Source organism: Panthera leo, chromosome C2 (genome assembly GCF_018350215.1).
Source record: "Panthera leo isolate Ple1 chromosome C2, P.leo_Ple1_pat1.1, whole genome shotgun sequence".
Lineage (NCBI taxonomy): Eukaryota > Metazoa > Chordata > Mammalia > Carnivora > Felidae > Panthera > Panthera leo.
The window spans coordinates 126807351-126815513 of NC_056687.1; the positions used below are offsets into that span (position 1 = coordinate 126807351).

At 43.7% G+C, this 8163-nt stretch overlaps 1 protein-coding gene across 4 annotated transcripts in view; it reads right to left on the reverse strand.

Moving 5' to 3' along the window:
* The window catches only part of PPP2R3A (protein phosphatase 2 regulatory subunit B''alpha), a 211850-nt gene extending 205954 nt beyond the window's left edge, over nt 1–5896 (reverse strand). For all 4 annotated transcript variants that reach the window (XM_042955652.1, XM_042955653.1, XM_042955655.1 and 1 more), the window contains exon 1: nt 5760–5896. The gene's annotated coding sequence lies outside the window, so the exon portion shown is untranslated. The remainder of the gene's footprint in view (nt 1–5759) is intronic.
* Nucleotides 5897–8163: the final 2267 nt, after the last annotated feature.

Below are 8163 nucleotides of genomic sequence, written 5' to 3' on the forward strand. Positions count from 1 at the left end.
TGTGTCCCCAGTTCAGCCCACTCCTCCAAGCTCTGGATTTGAATTATCTAAAGTTTATGTGCAATCTCCATTTAGAGGTCTCACCAGTCCCAAAGTGAACTGTGATTTAAACCCACTTCAAAACTATTCATTCTTCTAGTGTTCTCTACCTCAGGTAACAGCCCCACCATTTACCTGGTTGGGCATGCCAAAACCCTGGGAGTCATCCTACCCACCTATTTCTCCTTCTTACTGTTTATAGCATATTATTAAGTCCTATCAGTTATGCTTATTAAATATATCTCCTGTATCCATCTACCTGTCTCCATTTTCTGTGTGACTACCATGGTCCCAGTTACCATCTTTTCTTTCCTACCTCTCCACAGTGTCTTAGCTCAGGCTGCCATAATAAAATACCATAGCCTGGATTACTTAAACAAAAGAAATGAATTTCTCACAGTTCTGGAGGGTAGAAGTCCTGATCAAGGTCTGGCAAGGTCAGTTTTCTTTTTCTTGCTTGCAGACAACCACCTTCTCACTGTGTGCTCACATGGCTTTTCCTACCTCCTTTTCTTATAAGGCCACTAATTTTACTGAATTAGGGCCCCACCCCTTTGACCCTGTTTAACCCTAATTACCTCCCAAAGATGCTATCTCCAAATATAGTCACATAGTGGCTAGGACTTCAAAATTTAATTTTAGGGAGACAAAATTCATTCTATGCACAAAATAACCTTATTTAGGCTCAGTTATCTCCCATAAGCACTTATTTCGTTCCAAACCATTCTCTCCAATATGATCAGACTGATCTTTTACAAATATTTACACGTGTGTATGTACATACTTGACCCAACAATTCCACTTCTAGGAATTTATCCCACAAATATACTGACATATGTGAACTGGTATATGCATGTACTATTATTTATAGTAAATTACTAGAAACAATTTAACTGTCCATCAATAAAAGAATGGTTAAATAATCTGTGGTATAGCCATAAAATGGAATACTATACAGTCATTAAAGAGTAAGGAAACTATATATTAAAATCAAAAGACTTCCAAGACATTGTTGAAAACAAGCATAATAGTATGTACAGTATGCTACCATATGTGTAAATAACAGGAGGAATGAATAATATGCATTTGCTTGAATGCCCACAAAAAATGTCTAGAACAATACACAAAACTAGTACCAGTGGTCATCCCTTTGGAAGGTGTAGGGAAAACGGCAGCTGGGGAAGGAAGTAGGACCCACTGCAGACATTCTGATTTACTGGGCCTGGAGCATGGCCCAGGCACTACTACTGTATTAAGTGCCTCTTTTGATTCTGATGAACAGGCTGGACTGAGAACTTCTGCTCAAAAAAGTCCTTTACCTACTTTCCCAGACTCATTTTGTATCATCCTGCCCTTATCATTCTCCTTGCTCCAGCCACAGTGGCCTCTGAGGTCCCAGGAAAGGCCCTATTCTTTCTGCCTGGAATACTGTCCCCCTAAAATTCACTTTATAACTTTTTTTTTTTTAAGTATTTAGTTTTTAAAAAAATTTTTTTTTTTAACTTTTTTTTTTTTTTTTATTTATCTCTGAGACAGAGACACAGCATGAACGGGGGAGGGGCAGAGAGAGAGGGAGACACAGAATCGGAAGCAGGCTCCAGGCTCTGAGCCATCAGCCCAGAGCCCGACGCGGGGCTCGAACTCACGGACCGCGAGATCGTGACCTGAGCTGAAGTCGGACGCCCAACCGACTGAGCCACCCAGGCGCCCTTAAGTATTTAGTTTTGAGAGAGACAGAAACAGTGTGAGCTGGGGAGGGGAAGAAAGAGAGGGAGAGAGAGAATCCTAAGCAGGCTTTGTGCTGCCAGCACAGAGACTGATGTGGGGCTCGAACTCCCAAAACCATGAAATCATGACCTGAGCTAAAACCAAGAGTTGGATGCTTAACTGACTGAGCCACCCAGGTGCCCCTATAACTTCTATTCTTCCTTTAATGTCTACCTCAACTTAAAGGTCATTTCCCCAGGAAACTTCCCCTAGTTTCCAAACTAGGTCAGGACCCTTATTTTATGTACTCAGAGCACCCTGTACTTCTCCCAGAACTTATCACAATTTTATGAGGTATTTGTATCATTACACATGGGTGCATCTGTAATGTCCAGGAGTACAAAGACTACAGCAGTCGCTTTTACCACTATACTGCCAGACCTAAACTAGCATCTGGCTGGCAAAGTAGGCCTTTCCTCAGATATTTGGTAAATAAATGAACGACTGCTCTGCCCTCAAGTTTAGGACAGTAGAAAATCAACACACAAGCAAATGAAAACAATACAGGGTCACTAGTGTTAAGGCAACAGTCTGTTTAGAATAGTGGTTCTCAACTGGGGGTGATTTGGGGTTCTCTCAGAGGACGTGTGGCAATATCTGGAGGCATTTTTGATTGTCATAACTGTGTGGGTTGTGTGACTGTTATAATTGTGTGTGTGTGGGGGGGAGGTACTACTGGTATCCATTTAGTAGAGATCAGGAAGGCTGCTAAATGCAGCCCTAAAATGCAAAGGATGGCCCTTCACAACAATGAATCATCTGGTCCAAACTTTCTTACACCATATACAAAAATAAATTCAAAACTGATGAGACCTAAATGTGGGACAGAAAACCATCAAAATCCAACAGAAAAAAAACAGGCAGGAGCTTCTTTGACCTCGGCCGCAGCAACTTCTCACTTGACATGTCACCAAAGGCAAGAGAAATAAAAGCAAAAGTGAACTACTGGGACCTCATCAAAACAAAAAGCTTCTGCACTGCAAAGAAACAATCAACAAAACCAAAAGGCACCTGTTAGAATGGGAGAAGATATTTGCAAATGACATATTGGATAAGGGGTTAGTATCCAAAATATATAAAGAACTTACCAAACTCAACACCCCAAAAACAAATAATCCAGTGAAGAAATGGGCAAAAGACATGAATAGACACTTTTCCAAAGAAGACATCCAGACGGCCAAGAGACACATGAAAAGATGTTCAACATCACTCATCATCAGGGAAATACAAATCAAAACCACAATGAGATACCACCTCACACTTGTCAGTATGGCTAAATTAACAACCCAGGAAACAACAGATGTTGGCAAGTATGTGGAGAAAGGGGAATCCTCTTGCTCTGTTGGTGGGAATGCAAACTGGTGCAGCTACTCTGGAAAACAGTGTGGAGGTTCCTCCAAAAATTAAAAATAGAACTACACTACGACCCAGCAATTGCACTACTAGGAATTTATCCAAAGGATACAAAAATGTTGATCCAAAGGGGCACATGCACACCAATGTTTATAGCAGGGCTATCAACAATATATATGTGTATATATACACACACACACACTGGAATACTACTCAGTGATGAAAAAAGCATGAAATCTTGCCATTTGCAGCAACATGGATGGAACTGGAGGGTATTATGCTAAGTAAAATAAGTCAGAGAAAGACAGATATTATATGATTTCACTCATATGTGGAATTTGAGAAACTTAACAGATGATTGATCATAGGGGAAAGGAAGGTAAAATAAGATAAAAACAGAAGGAGGCAAACCATAAGAGACTCTTAAATACAGAGAACTGAGGGTTGATGGGGAAGGGGTAAATGGGTGATGGGCATTAAGAAGGGCACTTGTTGGGATGAGCACTGGGTGTTGTTATATGTAAGTGATGAATCAATGGGTTCTACTTATGAAGCCAAAACTACACTGTATGTTAACCAACTTGAGAATAAAAATTTTAAATATTAAAAAAAAGCATTATCTAGTCCAAATTATCAACAGTATCATGAATTAAAACCTCTAATTTAGACAATGGTACTGCACAAAAGGGCAATTAACTACTCCAGGTGGTAAGGTTTCTTGGGGGGATGAGCAGTGGTGGGTAAATGTTAAGAGAAGTTTTGGTTGTGTGTTGAAAAGTGACTGTGGCTATTAACAGTGGAGACTATGTTTGCTAGAGGTAATGAGGAGTCTATGAAGAGTTTAAAAGTAAAGTTATGGTTTGAACGGGAGCCCCCCTCAAGTAATCCATACTCCAAAATTACTCATCTCTTTTATTCCCTTCTTGCTGAAACAAAACTTTCATTCTCTTAGGGCAGCTGGTTTCAGCTAAAACATTAAGCTCAAATTAATTCAGACTAAGATATAGTCAGATAGCCCCTTCACTCTCCAGAATGTTAGCTGCATTTTAAAATATGCAAATACTTATGAATACAAATAAACCTTCAACTGATTAATGTTCAGGCTGCTCCTGGATAAAACTATTTTTGAACTCATCAGCCAGGTTGATTCTGGTAAAGACTTCTTCAAAGCTTTCTATTTTAAAAAACTACTTTGTTCCCCCTGTCCTCAATCTCTGAGCTCCCAGTTTTATAAAAGATCCGAGTTTCCTCCACAGTATCTCAAGTTCTGTCAGAAACGATAGGAGAGCCATTTGGATGCAATAAATGTGAATACATTTTATGGATAAATTAGGAGTGGTCTACAGATTTTTTAAAAGGCTTTCAGTAAAAGTGATGAATATTTCTGAAAGGAATGAAACTACGATAAGTTTAACGGTATCACCAAGAAAGCAAACTGTCTTTTACTACAACACAAGCCTGCTGCCTACTGAGCAGGATGCACATGCTCTGACCTAGTATGGCAATTCTTAGGGTCTCAGCACTGGGTGCTCTGTTTACAAGAAACTGAGGCCTGAGACTAATAAAGAACAAAGAAAAATGCCTGGCACCAAAGGTTTGGGGGGATGTTTTCTACATGAGTGATTTGAGGAGGAACATTTCTTCAGATTTTGGAAAGCACTAGAAATCGCTCTTTTTTGCTTACGTGTTAAGATTTTTTATTTCATGTTTCAGACCATTTGCTAACAAGAAAATACCTTATAATTTACAAACAGCAATTTATCCTCCCTTACATTTACTGACCACTAAAACCGGGTAAAATTTCCTTAAGCTTTACCAGAGTTGGGGGATTGGGAATAATGTGAGCACAAGAGAGTTCAGATGCAACATCAACTCCGAGCCCCGCCAGCTGGTTTCCATCGAAAGGTCCCCCGGGAGAAAGCCCCTCCGAGGCGGCGGCCAGGGTCGGCGCGGGAGAGACCCACTGGGGCGGTTCGAGGGCGGCCGCAGGGCAGGGTCGGGGTATGCCGGGCCTCCGTTTACCTTTGTTTCAGGTACTCCTGCTTCCAGCCGGGCCGGGGATCCCGCCCGAGGCCCCGAGCTGGTGACACATCCTTCTTTGGCCAAGTCGGGTTGAGGTTGGGAGGGGGCGGGGAAGGAAAATAAAGCCTCAGCGCCTAACGACGTGACTCTCAGTTCTTCCAAAACGTTGGCATTTGTTTTCCTGCCAAGCTTTCCTGTTAACAAGTTCCCGAGGGCTGTGCGGGCGAACTGGCCTGGGAGCCCCGAAAGTGGGAGGGACAAGGCCGTCCCCCGCCTTCCCTCCTCTGTGGGCGCCCCCGAGGCAGGCGGTTTCCACACCTCCCGGGCTGCCACGGCCCGGGACAGAGCTGGGTGTGCACAGGCGCCCGTGCCGCCTCAAACCCCGACTCCCAAGGCTGTGCCCGCCGGCCCAGCGCCGCGCGGCCCCTCCGGCCCCGCCAGCCAGGCCGTCCCCGCCCCCAGGCCCCGGCCCCGCCTGCTCGGGCCTCCGCGCGCCGCCCCTCGGCCTCACCACAACCCTCGGGCAGGGCCGGGGGCGCCGAGGCTCCAGGCCACGCGGCAGACGTCCCCGCGCTTACCTCAGTGCCCGCGGCTCCTCCTCCGGCTGCTGCCTCGGCTCGAAGACGGCGCTTGCCGCCAGGACTCTCGGCGGCGCGGGATCTCGGCTGCGAGTGCGGCGTGTGAGGAGCAGAGGCCCGATCGCGCCCCGCCCAGCCGCCCGTTCCCTCCTCCCCCTTGTGCCTACCCTCAGCCGCGGGCTTGACGCCCCGCCCCTCCCCGCCCGCCCACCACGCTCCGCCCACCCCGCCGACCGAAGCGGGGAAGGGGCCCGCCAGGGGCGCCGCGAGAGCCGCGGTATCCGCCGCCAGTGGGGTCTTTTGGTACGGCGGCTCCGCGGGGACGCGATTTGTCGTTCTTACTACTATCTGTCAGATGCGAATATCTCGCTCAGATTTGTTACTACTGTGATTTTATTGCGATTATCATTTTATAGTCGTTGTTATTGTTATCTTCATGGGTTCTTTTCCCCTCCTGGAGGCGACGGGATGGTTCCAGGGAGGCCAGAGATGGCGGACACGCAGCCCTTGCTACCGACCGACGCCCCAGGTCGCTCTGATACTCCCTGTGGCCCGCACCTGTGCCATGTTTCCTTGTGAGGAGTACAACCTGTGTGAATTTTGAAGGAAGATTTATTTTTAACTATTGTGAAATTTTACACAAATGCAGAAAGCCATGTAAACCTAAAGCACACCTTAATGAAATAATTATGCGACACACACCCTTATAATCACACCCCAGATTTAACGCTATGTGAAATGGGTAAAAACAAAAGTTCATCCATATCAGGGAAGACATAGCCTTGGAAGGGCCTCCCAAGATTCTCCTCCTGGTAACTACCACAGGAAATCAAAGGCCATCTGCCCATAATCATAACCTCTGCAAGAACAAATGGAAATTTCCGCAGAATTAGAAACCTCCAATTAGGATGTATTTGTAAAATTCTCAGTTACAAATATCAATCAAAAAAGCATGAGTAAGGAACATCTAGGAGCCAAAGATTAGGTTCGGGGCACCTAGGCTGTCCTCACTGTGTGTTACTGGCCCTTAAAACAACACCAGGCATGAAATAGGTGCTGTGTACTTATTTCGCAAAGATTTGCCTATTGAAAATTTCCCCTAAGGTCAGTTTTTCGAATTGCTAAAATGATGTCCTCTGTGAGATGTCTTGATGCCTTGGGAAGAAGCCATAATGATTTAAACTTTATACTGCTTTCCAGTTTTAAAGAAGCCCCTTTAAATTATGGTATCATATTTTAGATTTAGAGCAGTCCTGTGAGAAAGGCAGGGCAGGACAGAAGGGTTTTGCAAAGGTCACAGTGCAATGCATACCTGTAAGAAGAAGTACATAGCAAACTATAAAACAGTTTCAGTATTGCTGACCCTGCCAATCCCTACTGGATTCCTGATTTGCCTTGACAGTTTTAGTGCCTGAGTTTTTACATAAGGACTCTTTTGGTCCCTTTGCCATACATTTATATGCAATATGACTTGAATTTATAAAGGACAGAATACCTAACTGGAAATTTGATTTAACAGGATGGAGTCAGTCTTTCGGTCATGGGCACCTTGGTAAATGGGCTAGAGAGCTATCAATTTGCTACCATTAATTGAGCACCCTGGCTCTGTGATTGGTGGTGGGAATACAAAGAATATAAAATAAGTAAGACACAATATTTGCTCTCCAGGGATTATAGCCAATGAGGGAGAAAGATTTGGAGATAAGTGAGGGTTTAATTTATTTGGATGGGAACAGTCCTGAGCACAATTAATTCTATTAGGTGTCCTATTCTATTAGGACGGCATAGGGCAAGACTTCTCAGACAAGAGAACATCAGATTTGTTTAAATTGTGAGAAAATGTCAAATATTGCAAAAGTAAAGAGAATAATATAATGAACTATTACATATTCATTACTCAGTTTCAACAATTATCAGCCCTTGGCCAATTTGTTCTTTCTGAACCTCACCTTTTCTTTCTCTTCTTGGATTATTTTGAAGCAAATCATAAGCAGCGTATTATTTTACTCATAAATACTTTACTATGTATCCCTAAACAATACAGTATATTTTTGATAACAACCACAAAACCATTACAATGTCTTTAAAAATTAAAAATTTCTTAACATCTAGTCAGTGTTCAAAATTTCCCAGTTTTTAAAAAAAAAATTTTTTTTTTTATGTTTATTCATTCTTGAGAGAGAGAGAGACAAAACACAAGTCGGGGAAGAGGCGGAGAAGGAGACACAGAATCCAAAGCAAGCTCCAGGCTCTGAGCTGTCAGCACAGAACCGACGCGGGGCTCAAATCCACCAACTGTGAGATGATGACCTGAGCCGAAGTCAGGCGCTTAACCGACTGAGCCACCCAGGTGTCCCCGGTTTTCTTTTTTTTAATTTAAATTTTAGTTAACTTACAGTGCAAT